The sequence below is a fragment of the Pleurodeles waltl genome, chromosome 4_2 (assembly GCF_031143425.1).
Source record: "Pleurodeles waltl isolate 20211129_DDA chromosome 4_2, aPleWal1.hap1.20221129, whole genome shotgun sequence".
NCBI classification, from domain to species: Eukaryota; Metazoa; Chordata; class Amphibia; order Caudata; family Salamandridae; genus Pleurodeles; species Pleurodeles waltl.
Window position 1 is genome coordinate 142,658,009 of NC_090443.1, and position 25,062 is coordinate 142,683,070.

The following is a 25,062-nucleotide window of genomic DNA, read 5'->3' on the forward strand; positions in this document are numbered from 1 at the left end:
GGGGGCTTTATAGGTGTTTTTCAAGGTCAAATGTGATTGTTTAATGTTTGTGAATACTAACGTTGCTTTCTTTTCAGACGACTGCAGGCGCGCGTCGTAGCACTCCTCACACAGCTTGTAATCTTTTCCGGTGCCACAGGTGCGTGGTTTCACCTTCTGGCCTCTAGAGGCCGCTCAGTGTCAATGAAGCATCTCCTCGGCCTTCGCAAACAACACAGACCATTTCTGTGGTCACAGGGACGCTGCCTCACATTGCTGTGCCTTGGCCTGTTGTAGGTGTTCCCTCCCAGCCTGGAAGCTTCTATGCTCTGTTCTGGGGTCTAGAATCGAGCGCACTCATAGAAACACTCTGGTTTTCCTCCTAGCGGTGACCACCATGCCCGAAGGGTCGGGTATGCAAAATTGACCCTGTGCTTGTAAATATTGGTGGGCAGACGTGTCTGCGGGCTGGGTCAGGCCTGATTACAGGATTGTAAAGGCTTATTTGTATCAGTGGGGTATATGCCCTTTGTTTCAGGCAGTGTGTACATTTGAGCTTTAAGCTTTTTGCAAAGGCTGCTTGGAAGTCTTGTTCAGGCAATTCAATCTTTTCTGCTGTTCTGTCAAGTCCTTCGGGCACCGCTGGAACCGGCACAGGCTGTTTACCCTTTGAATATGTTATACGGTGTGGTCCCATTTTTGTCCTGAGCCTTTGACTCTCTATATTAAGCTAGACTGCCTAGTGCCATACTTCTCTGCCATGCTGCAAGCAGAAGTTGACTATATGGAAAAGGAGGCTGTGTCCTTCCTTCCTTTTGATGGTGATTTTTGCGAGGCAGTAAACGCCTCCATATAGCAGGCTCTATCCTTGGCATCCCATGAAAGAAAAATTGAGATGCTGGCTGAGGCGCAGCAAAAGAGGGTTCCCCTTCAAGCGCCTTAAGCGCCCTGCTGACCAGGGAGTTGATAGACACTTTTGAGTGTCTAAGTAAAGCTTTCCTACAAGCGCAACCGCAGACACCAACACCGGATCCACTGGTTTTGCCTCCTTCAACCCCCTTACTACTTGGGGATGACAATTCTCAAGGTGACTCTGATGGGGATGCACGTCTTTCCATGCCTTGGCGCCCCTCAGCGGACGACGCTCCAACTCCTTCCACTCGTTCAACTGCCCTGGACTACCTAGAAGCGGATATGCGAGACCCAGATGATCGCCTTTATCCTAGATCTTCCATGTGGTCTCCTAATGAGAAGGTAGCGACCTATGGGACAGGGACGCTTCGCAAACCATTAGACAAAGACGTCAGAGCCCGCCTGCAGGCAGAATGTCCCCACCCCTTCGTGGAAGGCTAGGTGGCCCTCACTCCAGAGATTGAAGAGCGCATGGCTACTTTCTTGACAGTGCATATTAGGGACCCCAAGAAGGGCATAGATCGCTCTTGGCGGTCTTGCCAAGATAAGCTGTTGGATCTGACGGGGCGATAAACATTTGAGATATTGCTGAAGAAGCCAAGCAATCTATCGAGCTCATATCTCCTGAGGTTCTGTCTGGCTGGGCCAAGAGAGCAGTACTATTGTTGGGCAACGCAAATTGTGTGCTCCCTGTGGAGAGACAATGGTCTCTCTTGATTAAAGTGGCCCCAAGCCTTGGGGACCTGGCGATTTCGGAAGCAGGCTGCTTGGCGCATGGAGAGTTGTTCAGGAACCTCTTTATAAAGGAGCTAGGCAAGTCTGCAGCCACATTTAATTCATTGGATAAAGCCCCGGCATCTATTGAAAAGATTAGATCCCCCATCTCCCACTCTTCCCCCTCCCCCCCCAAATGCACACCCACACACACCCCAAAGATTTTTGCTGACGCAGGATGTGGCACGAGGCGCTCGTTCATCTGCTTTGCTTCCAAGGCTCTGCAAAGTTTGGTAACTTCTACCCCTCCCAACGATTCCATTGCTTACGCGGGGGCATGGGAGGTGGACGTGCCCAAGGATGTGCACAAGATAAGAACTCTCTGTTCTTCCCAACTGAAAGTGGGAGGAAGATTGGCTCGGTTTGCAGATTTTGAGGGATGTTCCGATGCGTAGGCCCTTCAGAAAATCCAGGGTTTTTGGCTGGAGTTCATGGGACCCCCTTTCAAGCCTGCTATCCTCACTCTCTGTTTTTTTTTTTCCCTAAAAGTGTGACTACTCTCATAAACCTGGAGTAACAGAACTTTAAAAAAAGGGACGATAGTGCCTTCCGTCCTTAATCAATCTGGTTTTGTAAGCAACATCTTTCTTGTGGAAAAGAGGGATTGGGGTCAACGTCCAGTGCTCAGGTGTCAACAAATGGCTAGTCTATTGCCATTCAAGGTGGTTTCTTCTCCTACCATAGCCCGTTGGATAAAATATGTCATGCAAGAGGCAGATATTGACACGTCAATGTTTGGCGCACACTCAACATGAGGTGCTATGGCTTCCAAATCTTTTTTGTCGTGGGCCCGCCTCGAAGAAATAGTGAATACGGCCAATTGGTCATCACAGTTCACATTTAAGACATTTTATTTCAAATCTGTAGTTAACATGGCTACTTTGGTTGTAAATAACCTTCGAACGATCATAATCCTCACCTCCTGTCCGGACATAGAATAAAAAATGTCCTAACTAACGTAACGTAAAATTTCAATTCTATTAAGGACACAGAGGTGAGGATTATTTTCAGCCAATTAAGGTTGATTTTGTTCCCTCCCCGTTATGTTTTCTTAAGAGTGACGAAGATTGGAAGTTTTTTCTCTTACGGATAAGTATGGGTAGATTTCCTGTAAAGATAATGTTTAGTGGTTACTGTCATGTTTTTGGTGAAATTGTACATACACAAGGGGTTCTGTAGGTTATTTCTAATGATGTTGCATACAACCTGAATTTGATGTTTATATTAAGAGAGACGCTGTTGAGTGAGTTAAATTTTATATATTAGGGAACACGCATCTAAGCAAAAATGAGTCGAAGTTGGAAGTAGATTTGACTGTGGATTGTAGCTCTCGCACTAAGAAAGAGGGCGTGGAAAGAGATGAAGTACTATATTACATGGGTGTCTTCTGATTGGTGCTGATGTTTTTTTCCCTATGGTTTTCTGGGAAAGGTAGTTGTTTATTAAAGGCTGCTGTATAAAGAAAGTGAAGAAAGAGGAGCATAATCCTCGCCTCCATGCATGTCCATAATGGGATTAAAACTTTCTGTTACAATAGTTGGGAAATTCTTTATTCAACCATAATAAACCTATCAGGTACTGAAAGTAAGTACTACAAACATAAAACTGGTGTAGGCATTGGAATGAGCGGAGCAAAACATATTGACAAAACAAGAATTTAAACTACCAATTGAGAACAAGTGTATATTTTAAATAAACTGATGGTACTTACACTATTCTAATGATCCTCTATATTTTCCTCCACCTGCTTTTTCTATTTTTCTGTTCTTTTGAAACTGTTTTTAGGTCAGGCGTGGGAGCTATTTGACCTGTTGTAAGTGTTGTGGAATTTTACCCACGCCCATCACTTTAATTAGTTCCTTGGCTTGCCTTTCAAAAATCACTTGATGCAATTGGTAAATGCTTTACGTTTGTCCCACTTTGAGGCTGTTTTCGTCACGACTTGCAGACTGCGCCGGTTACATGGATTATTTCATGATTTTCCGATATACTTCACTGGGCAAACTGTTTTTTTTGTCTCTCCCCTTCCTGCTGCATGGCGGCCATGGCACTCGCAGCGTGAACAGGCACAACAGCGTGAACTCGATCTGCGGTATTGAAGTGCTAGTCATATTGTTCACAGTTACCTAATCAGAATAATTTCTTGTGGCTCTCCCTTTAAAACACTTGAAATTGGTAAATGCTTTACATAAAACAGAAATCCTCAAAGCGAAAGGGGCTCTTCCGGCACAGCGGGAGAGCCAATATTACAATATTCACTGCACTCAGGAAACTCGCCCCATAATGCTTTGCAGGGCATTACTTTTACAAAACTCAGTCTGTGGTGGTTGTAGGACAATAGGACCACCATCAAAATGTTCACAACAACGTGCTCTTTCTGTCTGCATCATCTTTGGGTCCCCACACTAGGTTAGTGGGGAACCCAAAATAATAATCCCTCCCACCATTCAGTGTCTGTTTAAGCTCTCTCATAGCTAGAATTTTTGTTTTACAGTTCGGTATAGCTTGTGTTTTAAGGGCCTTGTTTGTAATATCATTGCTATAGGACTGCTATTCTTGAAAATGTGTAATGCACTATCCTCTCTAGGGGCTAAATATGTGGTAGCTCTGCATTATTTACTGCAATTTTCTTTTTGTGGGGTTATGCCCTCTAGGGGCTAGTTCTATAGTTCCATGACCATATCTCTTACATATGCTATTTTCATTGCGGTGTCCTCTACAGGCTGTCATATCAACATGTTAAAATATTTGTGGCACGGAAAATTGTCCCACAATGCTTTGAAGGACATTACTTTTACAAAACATTTTTGCTCATAACTCAGTCTGTGGAGGTCCTAGGACAATGGGACCACCTTCTAAACTTTGACCACAATGTGCTCTTTCGGTCAACATCATTTCTCGGTCCCCACACTATGTTAGTGGGGACTCCAAATTAATAACCCCTTTCACCATTCATTCTCCTTTTAAGCTTTCTTATGGTTGGAACAGCTGAGAGAAATTGTGTTTAATGGGTCTTGTTTGTAATATCGTTGCCTTAGTCCTGCTGGCCTTAGAAATGTGTAATGCACTATGCCTTTTAGGGGCTAAATATATAGTTACGCTGCATTACTTTCTCTCATTTATTTTATGTGATTATGCTCTGAAAGGGCTGATGGTATGGTTACATGACCATGTTTCTTCCAAATGCTTTTGTTATTGTGGCATCCCCTAGAGGCTGTTCTGAGCATTGCAGTCAACATACTATAATATCTGCGGCACAAAAACTCGCACCATAATGCTTTGCAGGGCACTACTTTTACAAAACAATTTTTCTAGTAACTCAGCCTTTGGTGGGTCCTAGGACAATGAGATCACCTTCAAAACACTCAATCTACATCATTTCTGCATACCCACACTAGGTTAGTGGGGACCCCAAAGTAATAACTCCTCCCACCATTCAGTGTCTTTTAAGCTTTCTTTTGTTTTACAGCAGAGAGAAGTTTTGTTTTAAAGGCCTTGTTTGTAATATCAGTGCAGTAGGCCTCCTAGTCCTAAAAATGCCTTCTAGGGGATAAGTATATGGTTACACTGCATTATTTTCTCCTGTTTTTTTTCATGGGGTTATCCTCTCTAGGGGCTAAAAATATGGCTTCATGACCATGTTTCCTACAAATTATATTTTTGCTATGGTGCCCTACAGGGACTGTTTTGAGCATTACAGTCTAATACAAAACGTTTATTTTTGATAAAGGTTTATATGATAATTGTATATGTTTTAATAATCTCTCCTTATTACAAATATGACCATATTTCAGGCCAACTTAACATCCTTATTACATTATGACAGTTTGAACACTCATGATATGTTTGGGTGACTCTTTTAGTTTACTTCTCCTCTGTGGCTGTCTTGTGTCTTTTCTGTGGAAATTGTGTCAGCCAGTCAGCATCTCTGATGTTTGGATGGTGACAGTGGTATTCTACTGGAATTAGCATGGCAGATTTAAATTAAGATGCTTAATGACAACATTTCTATTTTTTTGCTGCACATAGAGGAAGAAGGCAAATTAAAGTGCTTTAGTTATATGCAGGACTACTGGAATAATATGGCAGGAAAAGAAAAAAATATGATGCAGGGTTGACCAATTTATGTGGCAAGAAAAGTCCAGTTATGAATATACAATGTCAATAGCTCTAACTCAAGCAAATGTGAGACCTATTCCATTCTGAAATGCTTATGTATTTAAATGCACAATCTCTGTAATGTACTTGCTGAAAAGACTAAAGAGTCTTACCACTAGCTAACTCTGTATCATAAAATAATATATATTTATATGAAGCACCAACAAATTTAGATAGTGGCCAAAACGTGTCAGCAGACATAGTAGGGTTTCTTTTATGCCAGATTTTGGAACTATAATTTAGGACAGGCCCTCAGGAGGCTTTTTCTTGGCCATCTTAAAACAGAGAACTATCCACTTAGAAAGGGTCAGTCCCTGAACTGCTCTTCCCTTGTTTGGATGACAAATCCAACAAAGAGTTGGTCCTCCACCCTGAGCTTCTTAGTCCGATTGTTAAACAAGTTAAAGGCACTTTTTGGGGTTCAATCGTTGGGGCCTCCCCTCCTTAGGGCAGAGATCTTCCAATGTTTTTGCTCTGAGCCTTAGTAAGCAAATTGTTTTGAAGTCAGACCCACCTCCAAACTTTTATGGCAAGGATTGGTGGAGCAGGAGGGACAGGGCTGAATGCAGGGGCAGCAATTCTGAGATCATTTCAGAAGGACTTTTTTGTAGCTCATAATCCACACTAAAGGAGACATAAAACAACAAATGCATAAAACAAAACCAGTAATTGACCTAAAAATACTGCTCCTCGTAACTGGGTTGTTGTTAGCCCCACATACTACTGGGCCGCAATGCAACTATACCTGATGCAATAATGATATGTGAGGCCCTGAGCAGTAGGATATCATGTCTGCCCTCTTCACCTCTTTTCCACAATGCCCAACCATCACTCTTCTTAAACCAGACTCTTCACATGCTGTCCCCCTTTTTCCCCCACAAGGGTCTCCTTGTCCCTAATGCTAGAAAGGAAATTAAGCCCCCATGCCCTTCTTTTGATGTAAGGCTGTCATAATTGTGCTGCAGTGCCATTTCACCTGCTTGACCAATGATAGGTACTGTCTTCCAAAGTCTCCTCTACCCTTTGATAAAACCAGAGCTCCCATCTTGCCGCATCCGTCTCTGCTGTCATCTCTCTAGTCTAAAGGCTAAACTGATGGCCTCCTGAAGGCTAAACTGAGGTGCCTCTTCTTCAATATTTCTCTTCCTTGAGCTACTGGTCTGAGGCCCTTAGAATCACTGAAGCTATACCTGTGCACTGGACCCCAATGGAAGCAAAGAAGAATAGTGAAACAGCCATGACTGGGGTTCAAGTGGTGGATCCTCATAGTGCTGGGCCCTGGTGCCACTGTACCTGCAGCACCAATGCTACATCCTTCCACTTTGTGTATAAAAAAAAAATGTAAGGGTGAGTTGGGCTCTAATGCTAGCGGGGACAAAGGCATCCCCACTCCACTTTTTCATAGTAAGACAGCCATAATTGGGGTACAGTGACCACTTACACCCTTGGCTCCAAGTCGTACTGCACTAATGGCAGTGATGTCCCTTTGCAAAAAACTAACCATAATGCCCCTTCCTTGGGGACATCTCTCTGAAGAAGCCATTTGTGTCCATCTATTCTTCTTGGCTAGATCCTGCATGCTATCAATGGGTCTTGCTTCCTTCTCCTGGGCCATTACTCTGAGGCCCCAGAAGTCCAGATGATTAGGGCTGGGCATCTGAATGAAACCCTGTTGGCCTCCTCCCTGCCACCCCCTGGACTCACCTTTAACAAAACCAGCTGTCCCTTAAGGTTTAATGCTGACCTTAAGGTGTCTCTGTCTGAAAGTAAGGGGAGGCAGAAGTGGGGTACAGAGAGCTAAAGAGGAAACTGGTCTTCTCACCAGTCACTTAAAGCTTCACAGTGACAGATATTTATTCTTTTTAAGAGGTACGTTAGGGGTGTTATCAGATGGGTAACAAAGTCACAAAAATGTTCGTACCAGGTACAATCTGATTACTTATTGCTAAAATATATATTTTGAAAGCACCTTTTTTTGTTTACCTCAAACACTACATTATTTTGTAGCAGCCTAGCTTCTTATATGTCTAACACTATCTCAAAATAATGACTTGCATACTCCCACGGTTTTCTGTCACAGGCTGGGTCCTCTTTGTACTAAAAATATGCAAGTCACTAGTCTCCACTGCGCCAACTCTGATTCAAATCTGTGCATCTTTGGACTCAGTCACAGACATCTGCATTGAGTATTAACCCCTTCGCTGCCAGGTCTTTTCCCCCTCAGGTGCCAAGTCTTTTTTGGCTACTTGAGGCACTTCGCGCTTGGTCCCTCATAACTTAGTCCACATAAGCTACCCACTCCAAATTTGTGTTCTTTTTTCCCCAACATCCTAGGGATTCTCGAGGTACCCAGAGTTTGTGGGTTCCCCTGGAGGAGACCAAAAAATTAGATAAAATACAACAAAAATTAAGTTTTTAAAAAAATAAATAGGAAAAAGGGCTGCAGAAGAAGGCTTGTGGTTTTCCCCCTCAAAATAGCATCAACAAGGGATTTGCAGTGCTAAAATCACCAGCTTACAGGAACAGGCAGACTTGAATTAGAAAACCACATTTTTCAACACAATTTTGGCATTTTACTGGGACATACTCTGTTTTTCCTATTTTTTGTGCTTTCAGCCTCCTTCCAGTTAGTGACACAAATGGGTGCAAAACCAATGCTGGATCCCGGTAGCTAAACATTTCTAAAAAGTAGACAACATTCTAAATACTACAAGGGGTCATTTGTGTAGATCCTACAAGGTTTTCCTACAGAAAATAACAGCTGAAACAAAAACAAAAATATATTGAAATTGAGGTAAAAAAAGCAGCCATTTTTCTCCACATTTTACTCGTATTATTCCTGCGATCTTAGATTTTTTAAAGCAATATACCGTTATGTCTGCTGGTCTCTTCTGGTTGTGGGGATATATAGGGCTTGTAGGTTCATCAAGAACTCTAGGTACCCGGAGCCAATTAAGAAGCTGCACCTTGCAATGGGTTTTCGTTGTAAACTTTGTATGCAGCAATTCATTTGGTGAAATATAAAGAGTGAAAAATAGGTATCAAGAAAACCTTTGTATTTCCAAAATGGGCACAAGATAAGGCGTTGAGAAGCAGTAGTTATTTGCACATCTCTGAATTCCAGGGTCCCCATAATAGCATGTGAATTACAGGTCATTTCTCAAATAGAAGTCTTTTTTACACACTGTCTTAGATTTGGAAAATAAAAATGTAGAGAAAGACAAGGGGCAATAACAATTGTTCTGCTATTCTGTGTTCCCCCAAGTCACACAATAAAAATGGTACCTCACTTGTGTGGGTAGGCCTAATGCCCACAAGAGGAAACACAACATGTACACATCACATTTTTACATTGAAATCGGACATGTTTTTTAGGAAAGTGCCTAGCTGTGGATTTTGGCCTCTAGCTCAGCCGGCACCTACGAAAACCTACCAAACCTGTAAAAAATGTTAAACTAGACATCTAGGGGAATCCAAGATGGGGTGACTTGTGGGGCTGTCACCAGGGTCTGTTACCCAGAATCCTTTGCAAACCTCAAAATTTGGCAAAAAAAAACACTTTCCTCACATTTCGGTGGCATAAAGTTCTGGAATCTGAGAAGAGCCACACATTTCCTTCCACCCAGCATTCCCCCCCAGTCTCCCGATAAACATTGTACATCATTTGTGTGGATAGGCCTAGTGCCTGCAACAAGAAATGCTCCCAAATCACTACGTCGACACAATGAAATTATCAAATACAAAACAACCTGTTTTTGTTGGGGGTGGGGAGGAGTGGGGGGGCTGCTTTTTTGGTCCTGGGCTCAGCAGCCATCTAGGGAAACCTACCAAACTCAGACATTTCTGAAAACTAGACATCCGAGGGAGTCCAGGGAGGTGTGACTTGCGTGGATCCCCCAGTGTTTTCTTACCCAGAATCCCCAGCAAACTCAAATTTAGCTTAAAAAAAATAAAAATCAAATTTTCCCCACATTTCTGTGTGAGATTACTGCACCAGCACAAATTTCCTACCACCCAACGTGCTGCCCCTCAGTATCCCAATAAAAAGGATACCTCACTTGTGTAAATGGGTCAAGTGCCTGTGACAGGGAAGAGCCAAAAACATGTTGAAAATGAGGGGGAACCAAAGCGGGTCCAAAAAGGCAGTTTGGAAAAAAATGTTTTTAGGCCGACAAAAGGGGCAGAATTTAGATCAGTATAGATGCGACTATACTGGGTGGTAGGAATTTTGTGGATTCCTGCAGATTCCAGAAGGTTCCATTACAAAAATGAGGGGAAAATGTGTGATTTTAAGCAAAGTTGGAGTTTTGCAGGGCATTGTGGTTAGGAAAATGGTGCGGGGTGCATGTGAAGCACACCACTCTGGACTCACCCAGATGTTTGGGTTTTCAGATGTGTCTAGGTCTCGTAGATTTTTCTACATGGCAGCGTCTCAAAGTCCAAAAAGTGCAGCCCTCACCATTCCAAGTGGGACGATTTTGAAAGTCAGACAAGCTCTCATGGCCTAAATGTAAAACCAAAATCCAAAATAATCAAATGTCCTCATGCTTGCCGCTGGGATAAGATCTTTTAGTGTGCGGTGGGAGAGCTGAAAGACTGTTACCCCCCTTAGTTGGGGTGAGGGCATAACCATACCCATACTGGTTGGTAGCCACCACCCCACTATTTTCTTTTTTCTTTTTAATTTCCTGGCATCTAGTAGGCTTTTTGCCCCCTTCTCTCCCCCTCCCAAATAATCAAATGTCCTCTTGCTTGCCGCTGGGATAAGATCTTTTAGTGTGCGGTGGGAGAGCTGAAAGACTGTTACCCCTCTTAGTTGGGGTGAGGGCATAACCATACCCATACTGGTTGGTAGCAACCACCCCACTATTTTCTTTTTAATTTCCCGGCATCTAGTAGGCTTTTTGACCCCTTCTCCACCCCCCCGAGTGGATCAGGGGTAACTTCCCCATCTTCCCACCAGTGGGCAGATCAACTTTGTCCCTATTTATCTGGGGTGGGGGTATGGCCATACATCCACCCTCTTTTTTTTCTACCTGGTGTCAGGTGGGCTTTCAGCCCCCCTGGGGGGGACATATAAGCCTTACAAAAGTAGGCTGATCTGCCCCCGCCTAAAAGAAATTTGCCCCCCCAGAGGAACGACCCTTGCCTAAGGGGTCTCTCACCTTTTTTTAAATTGTCGCAAAAAAAATACCCTGGTGTCTAGTGGTTTCTGCCCCCCCTTGGGGCAGATTTGCCTAATAAAAATAGGCTTATCTGCCCCCAAGGGGGGCAGAAATGGCCTAAAAACAATCCCCCCCCATCCCCCCCGCCTAAGGGGTCGAACCCCCTCAATATTAAAAAAAAAAAAATAATAATCCCTGGTGCCCTCAATAAAATTCATTCATTTTTCATTCAAGCTGTGAGTGCATTAGTGTACATTATTTTATATGCAATTACCTGAAGGATAAAAGCAACAAGATACTTGCAGAATATTTTCCTCTTTTTTTGCCACTTTGACCCTGTCAATACACTCATTTTCACACAACTGCATGGTGCACAGATCACAGTTCCCATACTTTTTATGCACTTCTAGAGCTGCTTGTAAATGAAGACAGCCTGGATAAGCGCTAAATAAACAAAGGTATTGCTTCCTAGCCATTTGCATTTATAAGTACTTGCAGAGGCATTAGGGGCCACGGACCCCCACAGTGGTGCGCCCCCCAACTGGAAGACCTCTGTCTTAGATGGAGAATGATTCATACTCCTTAGTCGTACAGAGTATGAGAAACTGGCCTACATGGAAGGGCACATCACTTTCGGAAGAAAGGATGGTAGAGTCTAACTATCAATTTGTCAGGGAATAAGTAGGCTGCATTAACATCACCTGCAGTTCACTGATGTCATAAAAAGAAGTGATTTTAATTATGAATATGGTCTTAAAGTTTAGCAACCTCAAACAGCAACTGTGCATGGCTTAAAAAAGCATGCACGTTAAGAAACTGAGCAATAAGTCAAGGCCCCACTGCAGCATAATAAAGGGGTAAAATGTAAGTAAGTGCTTTAAAAAAACACTACACCACAATCGGTGATTTGAAATGGGAGGACTTATCAGGCAAATGCAGAAAGGCTGAAAGTAGTCTTTAACGCTATTCATATCAAAGCCTTACTTGGGCAAAAACAGAAAAAAACAAGCATCTGCAATGCAGTGGATCTCGCATTTGCTCGAGTTAGAGCTATTTGCGTTGTAAATTCCTAACTGAAATTTTCTTGCCACATATATTGAAATGGAAAAATAAAACAGTTGCCATTAGCAAGTCAATTCAAAGCGACAAGGCTGCCATTAGCGTGAGCGCGCAAGTTATTAGTTCCCTGCATGAATGTCTAGAAAGAATCTTGCCTGGTATGAAACGCAAACCGAAACCGTAAAAGGGGGCATCACACACTGTAACAGGAGGAAGCGTGACGTGGTGTGATGGCCACCAAAAATGTTCAATTAGTGAAATCGCCTCGGAGGGAAATCAACACACAAAGGAGGGACATTTCACAAAAGGCATCAATAAAAATGAAGCATTTAAAACAAGCACAGTAACGAATGAATAGCAAGAGTGTGTGTGGTTAAAAGCCTGGAGAGATTAGAATATGTCAGAGCGCTTGCACGGTGACTCTAAGAAGGAAGAACATCCGAAAGTTTCGACTCTGGTGAACTGACCAGGCAGACCTCAAACTACGATGCAAACTTTCCCACTAGCCAAAAGTGAAAGACTTTGTGGACAAGCAACATGTGGCCCAAAATCACATCCATCACTTTGAAATGCACGTCAAAGCTACTCAACTGGTTTTATTTACCTTTTTACTTTCCGCTGCATGACCAATATGGTATCAACAATTTACAAGAACAAAACAGATAAGTGTGAGGATTTGAGTGTATTAAACGAACCCTTACTGTGAATCCTTACTTTGTAAAACACTTGCAAAACTGTCTAGGGTCCCATCAGGCTCGTTTGCAAAACCTTTAGCACAACATGGGTAGCTGTGGCCTGGAGCAGCAAGGCTTAAACAAAGGAACTAGTGTAAAGCATTTAGAAGCACCAAACAATGAAATAAGGAAGTTGCACAACATAAAAGAAATCCGACAGCAATTTCTAAAAATAGATTATATTTTAATGAATTTTTAGAGCTCAAGATTAGCAAAATCTACTGGCGGGATCAGGAGATAAAGATTTTCAAAGGAAATGTAAATCCCAGTTCAACCACAAACATGCAATGCCATCTGTAAAGTTTGGAAACTTTTGGAAAGTTTGAAAAAGTTGTGTTAAGCTACTCCAGTCCGATTGGGGCGACCAAATCCGTCTCGGGGAGAAGGGCGGGCACGAAGGAGTATTTAGACAGTTACCTGGCCACCAAAGCGCTCATCAGACTTTGTCTGAATATTAGAGCATTAACACTATAGAATTTAATAGAGTGGTCCTGGTGCTGAGGAGGCAAAAGATGGAGGAGGCTCCAGGATGCTATCTGAGCTGTTCGGTTGACTGGGGTGGCCTTGCTGTTACTCCCCAGTCAATGGATGAGGTGGGGCAACTTTAGCCACAGAGGTCCTCAAAGTCCTCTTTCAATCAGTATAAAGCCAGTTGTTGCTGTGCTACTGTTAGGTGTACACAGCAAGTCCTTCAGTATCTTTGGTGGAGGCTTGTGTCCCCTGGGGGTGACCAATTCAGACTAAAACACTCCTGGGTCAGGCAGACTCGTCTTTTGGCCGTCGAAGATCAGTCACTCGGGGCGCCCAGCAGCTGGTGGTGACGATTCAAAGAATGTGGCCACCAACTTGCCAGATGAGGCTTCTTCAGCTTTCACAGTGCTGGTGCTGGTTTCAAGGCGACCAGCAGACTGACCCCTGAAGTCAATTCTTTGGTCAGTGGCTCAGGATCATCTTTCCCTCGAGCCAGGAGCCACAGGCACAGACCTCTCTTTCCTAGCCCAAGCTGAAGCAGCTGTAGTCCAGCATACGGTGAAGCCTCTCTTGCATAGTCCAGGGATCAGAACGGCAGCCCTTCAGTCCTTTTTCCTGTTCCGGCGTGATCTGAGGCTCAGGGTGCCATATTTATGCCCAGAAAGTTCCCTGGATGGATGATGCGGTCAGTAGCCACTGGGCTACCAGGATCCCTCCCACCCTGTGACGACTTCCTGCTATATGTGGCACCTAGTAATCCCAGAGTGCACTACTTTGGCAAATCACAAGATGTCTGAACCCTACATTTGATGTTAGGATCTTGGTATCCCACTCTAGAGGTGTGGCTATCTGTGGGTTACACAGCTACAGGAAAAGCAGCAGCAGCTCCCTCCCTTCCTTTGTTCCTGCCGCCAACCTGTCTACCTGAACAAAGGGGCAACTTCTCAGGAGTGTAATTGTCACTCGCCCACCAAAGGCGTTTTTGCCTTCGAAGCTCCCCCTTTTGGGCTAACACCGTCAGTGGTTTCCTGCAGGGCAGAGGTAATACCTCCCTCTGTACCAGGCTACCATTGTTCCTAAGCCTGGATGTTGTTCACAATACTCCTCTGGAGGGCAGAAAGCGGTCTCGTGGCCAGCAACTGTGTGAGGCCACTGGACAAACTGGGCTGCAGAGTGGCAGCTCTTAAAAAGTTGCTTTACTATAAAAGTGACACTAAATTCGACTTCGGCATCAAGTTGGGTATAATGCCACAATACATTTGATAACTTAAAGTATCAATTTTAATAGTCCCATTCAGAATTAGCCAGTCTGAGGTGGCCAGCTGGTAACTCTTAGCCAATGAGGCTACTCCCTGGTAACTCTGTGTTAGCCAATGAGGCTATTAACTTTTCCACAGCAAAACGACAATTTGGAAGTGTTGTTGTCAGGACAGATTAAAAAGCATATTTCCTACTTAATATATAGCTCTCTGTCTCAGGGCTCCATAGGCCTTCCTTATGGGAGGTTTACATGTATTGTTAAGGGAAGTGGGGGTTTTGTCATTGGTTTAAATGGCAAAGCCGAACTAGCAAGTTAAAACTGCTCTTGCAGGCTGCAGTGAAAGGCTGTGTGCCATTTTGTATCTGGTCCCATGCAGGATGCAGACCTCGGGGAGGGGGGCGGCGAGAGGGGGAAGGGTGGGGGACACTGTTTCACATGCCCTTAGTACCATATACTATGGAAATATAGATAAATCAACTTGTGGTAATTGGGGGTAGCCAATTCAACATATACTTTGTAAGGGGTTAGAACACTGACACTGTTGTCTGGTAAACAGGCCTCAGTGCACGCTCAGATTTGAAAAAGCAACAGAATCAGTCCAAAACTTTGGGGATGCTCATGCAAAAAGGGGCATTTCCTTACAAATGAAGGTAAAAAGATATTACTTAGGTAGAATCATATGACGAACAAGAAAACCAAATGGAATTAAATTCCAGAAGTAATCAAACATATCCATTTCAGCTAGAGCTCACACACAAAATGACTGCTAAAATGTAAGGCAAAGAAAAATATGAGTAAATTACTTTGCATTCATTTGAAGGAGAGGAGGGCTTGGAAGTGCAATAGCATTGGAAAGGCAGGTTTAAAATAATAGAAGAGTGGAGAGGAGGTAAGAGACTAACAGGCTATATTTGATGAACAAGAAGAAAGCACGGAAGAGCAACAGAATTAAAAGGGCAAGAATAAATAGTCAGAAGAGCTTAGTGCAGAAAATACAAGGGAGGAAGGAGGAAAGTAAAACACTAGTGGTTGATTGGTGCTGACATGGTAGAACAATCACTGTAGAAAGGACAAAAGAATGGAAATGGGTAAAAAAATTGTGACAGAAGAACCCCACTAGTCTTTGTGTATCCTTATATCTATTATGCTGAACTACTGGAGAGGAAATCTGTAGAGAAAACCAACAGAAGAAGAGGTAATGGACATTTGATCTAATAGAACATGAATGTAAGAGGATAGGTAGTCAAGAAGCAAATCGTGCTGCAAGGAAGGAGCTAATGATACAGGTGAAACTGATAAAGATGCTGATTTGATTTTTTTAGTGCATCTGATGGCTTTTGCCAACAAATTAAAAACAGTTGGGGCAGCCCGAAGAAAGACTAATTTGTAGTCCAGTGATTCAAGTACTTCTTGGCTTCCAGCTGAACAGTACATTTCCTCCTTTAACCTCTTAGATCTCTACAAGTCATTGTGCAGGTATTCAGACATTTTTTAATCAAATGCTTTGTTATTAATGCATGCTGCTTTCAATTGAATTCTTGCTTCTAGGGGAAGCCCATGCGTTTCTCTTAGAACAGGGGTTATATGGTCAAATTTGTACCAGAGATACGTCTGCTGTTGAGTAACAAACTGTTTTTTAACGCTCCGCATGGTTTTTGACACTACAATCAGAGATGAATGGCCAAAGCCAAAATAAGGCACTACTAAAGGATAACCAGCATGTCCAAAGGAGAAAGAAATGTTTTATTTTTATCACAGATTGTGCTGAGTTGATCTGGCTGCAGAAGCTATGTGTGCCACATTAGATGACATGGTTAGCTGGTTTTCCAGTCAGATGTCCAGTGTAGGGCTAGGTAGTAATCAAGTCAACACACTTGTTAAGGTCACTGGTTTGAGAGTTGGGATGAGTATCGGGGAAACTGTACTCTTGATGTTCATTTTTTGATCAAGTGTGGTAATTTTTGATGGTCCGCTCAAGTTCCACATATGGAGGTGTCACTTGTGGTTATGGAACCCTGCCCCACTGTTAGGACAACAGATCCACCCATGAGGTAGATGAAGAGGAGGGCAGATGTGCAGACTCAACAAGTCAGAATACCAGATTCACCAATCCCATTTCAGGGCTGAATTGAACTTAATCCCTCCTGACCTTCTCCAGAACTTTTGGAAGCAGTGGCAGAAACACAGGAGAAATGAGTTCAACAAAATGTCGAACATATATCCCAGGAGGAGGCCCTGAGATGGATGTTCTATGCACAAAAAGCTCTAGCAGAGGCATGCCTGACTGGGCAAAGACCCGTTCAACTACCTCTGGATGAAGATAATACTAGATTACATCTGCTGAGCTAGTCTGCCCTGGTATTCAGATATCTTGCCAGATGGTTGACAGTCAGGAAAATGTCCTGAATGTCAGTTAGTGTCACAGTCCTGGAGCTCTTAAGCACAACACAGATCCCACACCACCTAATTGGAGCCACATTGTTTGCCAGAACCTAAACTGTTCTGAACCTGATGGGAGACAGGAAGGCTTTGGAGGCCAGTTGGATGGCACACAGCTCCTCAAGATTAATGTGTTACCTTTGTTCCATCGGATACCAAGTAGTCTCCCAAGCCCACAGACAATCCATCCATCACCTCCATGATGTTTGAATGGTGAAGGGATTTAGTCTTGCTGTAAGTCAAGCTGGCATCTATCATTCACCACTGAAGGTCTTGGGCTGCCTGCCTGACAAAGGGGTATAGTGCATAAAGCAACCTCAGTGCTGACCCCATTTAAGGTGGAGCTTCCACTGCAGAATTGCATGTACCAACGTGCATTTGACACTAGAATAATATATTTGGCCAGGAGACCAAGAAGCCTCATAGTCATAAGGGCTGAAACCCAGCAATGCGTCCATATATCGAGATCATAACCTGAATGTTGAAGACTCACTGTGGGGCAGAAAGTCTTTGAAAGACCTATAAAGGGAATCTTCTGCACTGGCCAAAGGTAGGATTTTAGCTTGTTGACCGAGAACCCTAATGAGACTGTCGGCAGGCACGCCTGCAATTAACTGTGGTGAGCCCACCTTTGAAGCTAATCATCGAGGTACAGGAATACATGAGCTCTCAATCTGTGAAAATGAACCACAAAAACTTCCACTGCTTTCAAGAACACTTGGAGAAGGACAGTGTGCTGGATGTGTTCCTGAATCCACACGGAAATTAGGTAAATGCCTATGGAGTTGTTGGATGGGATGTATGAGTCCTGTAGCTCCAAAGATATCTTTTAATCCTGAGGGTGCTGAGCAGAGAGCTCCTGGGTTAAAGTTAGCATTTTTCATTTATTCTTCTTAGGGAAGGTATTCAGAAACTGAAGCTCCAGAATTGGTTGTAGTCCACTGTCCTCCTTCAGCACTAGAGGAAGTCCAGCTGGAGTTCCCAGAAGATCTACGGGGCTAAAGGTTGCTCCAGGGGGAGTGCAGAAAAGAACCAATACTGCGTGGCAGTCCAAAGATACATTAGTTTGAAGTATGTTATTTTTTTTTTTTTTTTTTTTTAATCAAATCGACTTTCTCATAGACTTCACTGGTAAAGTAAATAATAAGCTGATTCACCAAAGATAAATAAAAAAAAAACAACCAGGTTAGAACTTGGTGAACACAGGCAGATTTGACTATGGTGCCTATCTGCCACACTCCTACACTCAAACCACAACTTGGCACAATTCTTAACTTTCTGCCAAGCACCCACACTTCTTGGTTGTGTGTTACTGTTTTTTTCCAGCACACTGAAGACTTACAAGTGCTGAGGCATGAATCATTTGGGCCACCATGGCTCTCTTTAAACTCTATTTTCAGATTTTAAAGATGCATTTTGCTTTTACTGTATTAATGGGGATACAGCTAATTCTCTTTTCACAGGGGAACAGTCATTTAACATCTGAAGCCAATGCAACACCAGTTAGCCATCACTGGGGTCAGTGATGAGAGATATTAAACACATTTCTTACAATGTCCTCTAAATATCTCTATTGTCAGGGAGCCTTTATCAACCCAATACAGAAATAAGACTGGTCACCGGCTTTCAGATGTGAAGCAATGCTCTTGACATATTCTAGGAAGGATCAACTTAAAGAATGTTTTGCCAATGGCTGCCTGACAACTGTCTCTGAACTACTATTAGTGGAAATACATAGAGTACTTCTACTGACTATGCCTTGTACTGTAAACTACCTATACCACCTACACAAAAAAATTGCAGATTCTAATTTTCTATACAGTTAGAAAACATCCTATTGCCAAACAAGCAAAGCAAGTAAAAGTGGATAGTAACTTTTACACTTATGTATCCCTTGGCATTTATTTAGTGCAAAAAGAGCAACGGAAAGCTGTTCATTAGGTGAGGGGTTGAAAGACGATCAAGAACATGTGCATCAAGTAAGAAGTAGAAAACATAATTTGTTAGGTACGGGGAGGTTACATAATTTACTTAGAAACACAGAATTAAGTCAAGCTTTAAAGCCAGGATTCAACTTAGGGACTCAAGGTTGGCAGCTCAAGCCACTAGACTAGGCCCCCTCAGATTACAAAAACTCCTCTCAAACTGTACAGTTTTGCCATATTAACAAATAATCGACCAATTTAGTACAAGCTGTTCTAGTAAAATTACAAAAAACATAAAATGCAGTGTCATTTCAATTGCTGAATTTTCACCAGGGTGTAAATCTTGTTTTGCAGCAAATGCCTATCCTTTAGAGATGGTGAGCATATTCAACTCTAATCCTGGTCAACAAATTTTGCTTGTAGATGATATTTAAACACTAGAAGTAAGGTTCTGAGCTCTCAACATGATTGACAACAATGAAGGACCTGACTGAGGTTTTCCCAAGCTCAGTAAACCTTCTTAATAGGTACCTACTCTCGAAAAACGTATTTTCAACTTAGATCTTATTACACTTTCAAGTATTATTGGATCTAGCACGTAGCTCAGAAAAGGTAAATCAGAATAACCTTTTTCAGAATAACACACTAATAAGATTTTGTGCTGAGCATACGCCTTCAGACATCCGTGAAAAATGTCCCCAATATAAACACTGCACACGGTTAGACCAAATGGAACTGCACTAGGGATCGGAGCCAGTTAATTTTATCCTCCAGATATAAAATGCCTAATTCAAAAACGTTATGACAAATCAAATGAGATGTACTAGCGGAGATTTCAATCATTTATATTAAAAAATCAATAAAGTGAACACGTATTGAACCTGACAAAAGTGAAAAGGATATGGATAGGGTAGCTGGAGTAGACTACACATGATCATTTAAGAAAAAAAAAAAAAGGTTACCATCAAAAAATGTAAACTCTGACCCCACCTGACTTTGGGTGCTTGAGCGTAATGTTTCTTACTGCAGGTGTAGTTTTGCAGCTTGAAGAATGTTCTGGATTCACATGCTGTGCATTATTCCGCCAACTAGTTGTTGTGTCTGGAATTTTTACTATTTCACTAAATTGTTTAGTCTGCCTTCTTTTTCTATTGTTGTTTAGTGGTGAGCGCTGATGAAACCTCCATTTGGTATCTCCTTGTGATGTCGTACTTCCTCTGGATGTTCCAACCTTAGGCAGCCATCATCAGATTCTTTTTTCCCTTCTTCCTTCTATCTTCTTGGTGGAGGAGGGTGGGTCACTTGTGAATCAAGACAATTCTTCAAGCTACAAAACTATACCTACAGGTAAGAAAGATGTTTTGCAGTGTGAATCTTTTCTGGATTCACATGCTGTGCATTGATTTTAAAGCAGTTTTAACTACTCTGGTGGCTGGGTTGAAGACAGGCACTGACTCGTAAACAGATGCTTTAGCACCCTTTGTCCAACCTGAGTTTCCTTGTTCATCTGAAGATTTACTGTAATAGAGTATTTAACATAAAAGCAATGATTGCACCCTTTTTCCGTGTTGAGTGTGCTCCAGGTGCTATTGTTAATGCTTCACCTGCATTGCTGTGACATAACTGAATTATTTGTGCAATCCATCCTGCAAATGTGATTTTTGTAACTGGTTTCCCCAAGTAGCTCTTTGAGAAAGATACAAACAATTGCTTAGTTTTCCTGAAAGGTTTTGATCTTTCAATATATAATGGAGTATCTTGCAGCCAATGTATGCAATATTCTTTCAGCGGGTTTTTGGATTTTGAAAAACTTGAACCTTGAATAGATTGGTTTAATGCGAAACTGTGACACCACCTTTGATGTCAACTTTGGTTCTTGTGACAATTCTGTCCTTGAGAATTTGAAAATAGGGTTCTTGAATTGTGAGTGCCTGTGACTCACTAACCCTGCAAAGGGAAGTAATAGCTACTAAAAAGGCTGTCTTTAGAGTTAGCATCTCTAAAGTAGCTTTGTGTTATGGCTCAAAGGGTTTCTTAATTTTAGGTTCCATGTGGGTACTGCTACCCTTCTTGGTGGTGCTATCATTTTAGCACCCTCTAAGAATCCCTTCACCACTTGTGCTGTGAAAAACCTTCTTTCCATGTGACCTCATGTACAGGCCACTATTGCAGCCAAATGAACCTTTAAGGTTGCATATGCAAAACCCTCTTGTAAAAGGTGTGTTAAATATTTTAACAATGTCTTTTCCCGTGTGATCTTCTTGCTCACACACCAAAGTGCATATTTTTCCCATTTTACCATATAACACTTCCTAGTTATTTGTTTTCTAGCTTCCCTTAATGCTGCCATTGTATTTTCTGGTAACTTCATGTGTCCGAATTCTACGTCATCAGGAGCCAAGCCATTAGTTTGAAATATTCTGGTTCTAGGTGCAGTACCTTTACCCATTTCCACTTACAGCAGATCCTGTTTTAGTATTGTCTAAAAATGTCCTTGACCTAATTGTTCTATCTCTGAGTATCAAGTTTGTTATACCCACTGCAGAACAATTAAAATCAAAGTCATCAAAGTTAGACTCCTTTTGCATTTGTTGATGGCCCTGTGTAACAGTGGAATTGGGGGAAAAGAGAATCCAAATGTTACTGACCAATTTATCAAAAGGGCATTCCCCAGAGACTAAGGGTGTGGCTGAGTGGAGGCAAAGTTTTGGCATTTTGCGTACAAAGGTGTTGCAAACAGATCTATTGTTGGTGTACCCCAATTTTGGAAAATCTTTTGCACCACTTTCTGATTGAGCTCCCATTCGTTGGTGCATGAGGCCTGCCTGCTCAGTCTGTCTGGCTCGCAATTGTCTTTTCCTGGCAGATGTATCACTTGAATGTCCATGCTCCTCTGAATTGCCAATTTCCAGAGTTGAGCTAGCCTGGAGAGGGGTGGAAATTCTGTCTCCCCTTGTTTGTTGATGTAAAACATAGTTGTTGTATTGTCTGTTCAAATGAATGCTGTCTTTCATTGAAGCTTTCAATGCTAGAAAGACAGTCTAACTCCAGGATAATGATGTGCTGGACAGCATCCTGATTCCTCAGGATTCCTCGTATTTTCAGACAGTCCAGGTGAGCTCCCTATCCTATATGTGAGGGGTCTGTGGTCACAGTTACTGAAAGCATTGGTAACAGAATTTTTTTCCTTTGTAATGTTTTCTCTGTTGAACCACCCAATATTCTATTGAACCTTCGATGTGGGGGTGGAGCCAAGCCGGCACCCAACATGACCGTGCGGCGTTGAAGCTCTGGCAAAAGGACTCCCTGAGCCCATCGGAAGAGCGCCTCTGCTTCATCAACCCAATGTGGTGTGATCATCAGAGGTAGATGGGGGCAGCGGGAGGGCTGCTGCGGAGCCATAGCGCCTGGGAGGGCCGTCAGAACATCGGCTTGCTGCTGTGGCTCCCGGTCCTGGCGTAGGCCCTGAAGCAATAGGTGCCGCGGGCCTGGTGCTGGGGCTTCTTGGCCACACGGCGGTGAATTGGTGCTGCACAGCCTGTGCTTTTTACATCCTGGGTCTCCGCTCCACTTCGCGCATACAACTGCATGCCTTTTGGGGTGGTGGGCCTGGTTACTGCAGGACCACCCCCGATTCCCCAGTGGAGCCCTCTTTGCCCTATGACAACGGCGATCTGACCTGAAAAAAGCACCTGGGGTCTACTATCGGCAGTGGCCTCACTAGAAGGATCTCCAGGGGTGCCCTTGTGTAAGTGCTGGGCGGTGACTAACATGGGATGCGGGGACCACAAACAACGCAAGCTGCTATTTGAAAAAAAGATTTTTTTAAAATTGCACGCCCTCACATCGACAGAAACCGAAAAAACTCATGGCAGAGGCAAGGACTGGGGCCATGCCATGGACCATCTTGAAGGACTCGGTCGCCGTAACATCAGAACTGCAGGGGTTGCGGAGACCACAGGTACTGGCTGTCTGGGTACCTTTGTGGAGACATTACTATGGACTTCTGGGGCGCCCAAACTTCATTGCCACATTTGTGGTGGAACGAGCCCACTGCTCCATTGGCCCTCGGCCTGTCCCAAGAGCGCCACTGCGTCCCATGATCGCCAGGCTGTTGAACTTCAAGGATCGTGACACTGCGCTGTAGCTGGTGCGAGAAAAGTGCCCACTACAACATTCTATAGTGCAACCCCAGCTTGAACAGCATCGCCTTGGGTTCATTGAACTTGTGCCAGGTCTACTGACAGAGACATTCCTTGATATTGCACCCAGCCAGACTCAGGGTTCATGATGATGCCAAATCCCATTTTGTCGATAACCCAACTAAAGCCTTGTCGTTCTGCAAGAAATATACCAAGGAACACGCTCCTGGCACAACGTTCCAGAGTGTGGGAGTGGGGTGGGGTGGGGGTTCTGGGTTTTGCTGATGACATTGCTATTTGGGTTCTTGTTCTTTCTCTGACCCATGGTGACCGACCACGCCCCTCCTTACACGTTCATCCACTAATATCCCGATAATGCACACTGCACTGGGGACCTCCACCACGCAATCCATCATATTAATTTCCTGGAATATCAGGGGCCTTAACAACCCCGGTAAGGGCAAGCAGGTGTTGCACTATTTAAATAGGCATGGAGCTGCAAACGCCTTTCTACAGGAGACTCACCTTGCCTCCAGGTCCACCTATACCTTTGCCGCTCAATGGGGCACTCATCGTTTTTTTCTAGTTACAGCTGCTACTCCCACAGGGTCTGTATAATGATACACAAAAGTGTCCCTTTCAACCTCATCTGTACTGTTGCTGACACGGAAAGTCGATACATTTTTGTAGAAGGCACATTAGCGGGACACAGGTTATTGTTGGTCAACGTTTAGACCCCAAATACAGATGTTTTTTTTCCCAACACATTATGGACCCAGTTGGCCCGCACGGAATCGGACTGCATCATTTTAGGTGGGACTTTAACATGATCTAGGACCCAACGTGTGACACCACAGCCGAGACCTTAATGTTACAACCCGAATCACTACGCACCCTGCAACATCTCTGTGACGTCTACCAGCTGTGTGACCCATGGTGCTTGCGACAGCAGACGCCGCTGGCCTACACTCACTATTCAGGTCCATGCGACACGAACATGCATAGATTTTTGGCTGGTGTCTCTAGCGGTGTCCACATGGGTGGCTACTGTTATGCACCTAACACACATTATCGTATCACTCCCCGGTGACCCGACCTGTTTCATTCCCCACCCGGGGGCGCGGGAACATCTTTGGCACCCTCCAGGATGCAGTGTTGCGCTCTGAACTGCAGGTGGCAATTAAGGAGTACTTTGCTCTGAATGTAGGAACTGTCTCTACACACGCTAAATTCTGGGAAGTCTTTAAGGCGAACACAGAGGCATATGCATAGCTACTCACAATGGCGTGCTACAAAATATACGTACTAGCAAAATGTGAGTTGAGGCCACTCTCCGAACCTTAGACCAGACTGATGTGTGCGGTGATGCTAGTCTGGGTCTGAGAAGGCGCTGTGCCCTAATGGAGGAGGACCGGGACCTCGCAGACTGTGAGATTCCCTACCTCGGGAGGTATTTTACTGCCCGCCGTTATGGCGAGGGTGATGATCCTCCTCTCCCCCCACTGCGTGGCGACACATACACGAGCTTTGGGCAGATGAAGGGATGAAAGGGGGGTTGGGTTTGTGCACAGAGTGGGCACACGGGAAGTGCAATCTGAGCTTTTAGGGTGCTATACCGCATTGTATGACAGTCGGCAGGGCTGGGACATGTCACTCCTATCACAATATCTAGAGGAGGTGGCCATGGTTTGGCTTACTTCAGTACAGCAACAATTCATCAGTGAACCGTTTACCTGCGAGGAGATTATGCAGGCCATAGATGCCCTGAATGCCTCTAAAGCTAGCGCGCTACATGGTTTCACTGGCGATTTATATAAAACGTATGAACACATTCTAGTCCTGCATCTTCTAGAAGTGTACAGTGAGGCTCTCGCATGGGGTGTATTGCCTCAGACACTGCAAGAGGCAGTTATCACACTCTTGTCTAAGCTGGCTAAAGATCCCCGATATTGTAGCTCCGACTCACCAATTTCACTGCTGAACTTTGATACTAAGATCCTGGCAAAGTTCCTGGCCGCCAGCCTCTCCTTGCTAGTGGACAGC

The 25,062-nt window shown here is 43.7% G+C and overlaps 1 protein-coding gene and 1 long non-coding RNA gene across 6 annotated transcripts in view; one reads left to right on the forward strand and one right to left on the reverse strand.

Moving 5' to 3' along the window:
* LOC138292399 (cyclic AMP-dependent transcription factor ATF-7-like) overlaps positions 1-25,062 on the reverse strand; it is a 679,599-nt gene that overhangs the window by 235,999 nt on the left and 418,538 nt on the right. The window lies entirely within an intron of this gene.
* LOC138292401 (uncharacterized) overlaps positions 1-25,062 on the forward strand; it is a 70,194-nt gene that overhangs the window by 60 nt on the left and 45,072 nt on the right. The window contains exon 2 of the long non-coding RNA XR_011202671.1: positions 20,040-20,224. This is a non-coding gene — a long non-coding RNA (uncharacterized lncRNA). The remainder of the gene's footprint in view (positions 1-20,039; positions 20,225-25,062) is intronic.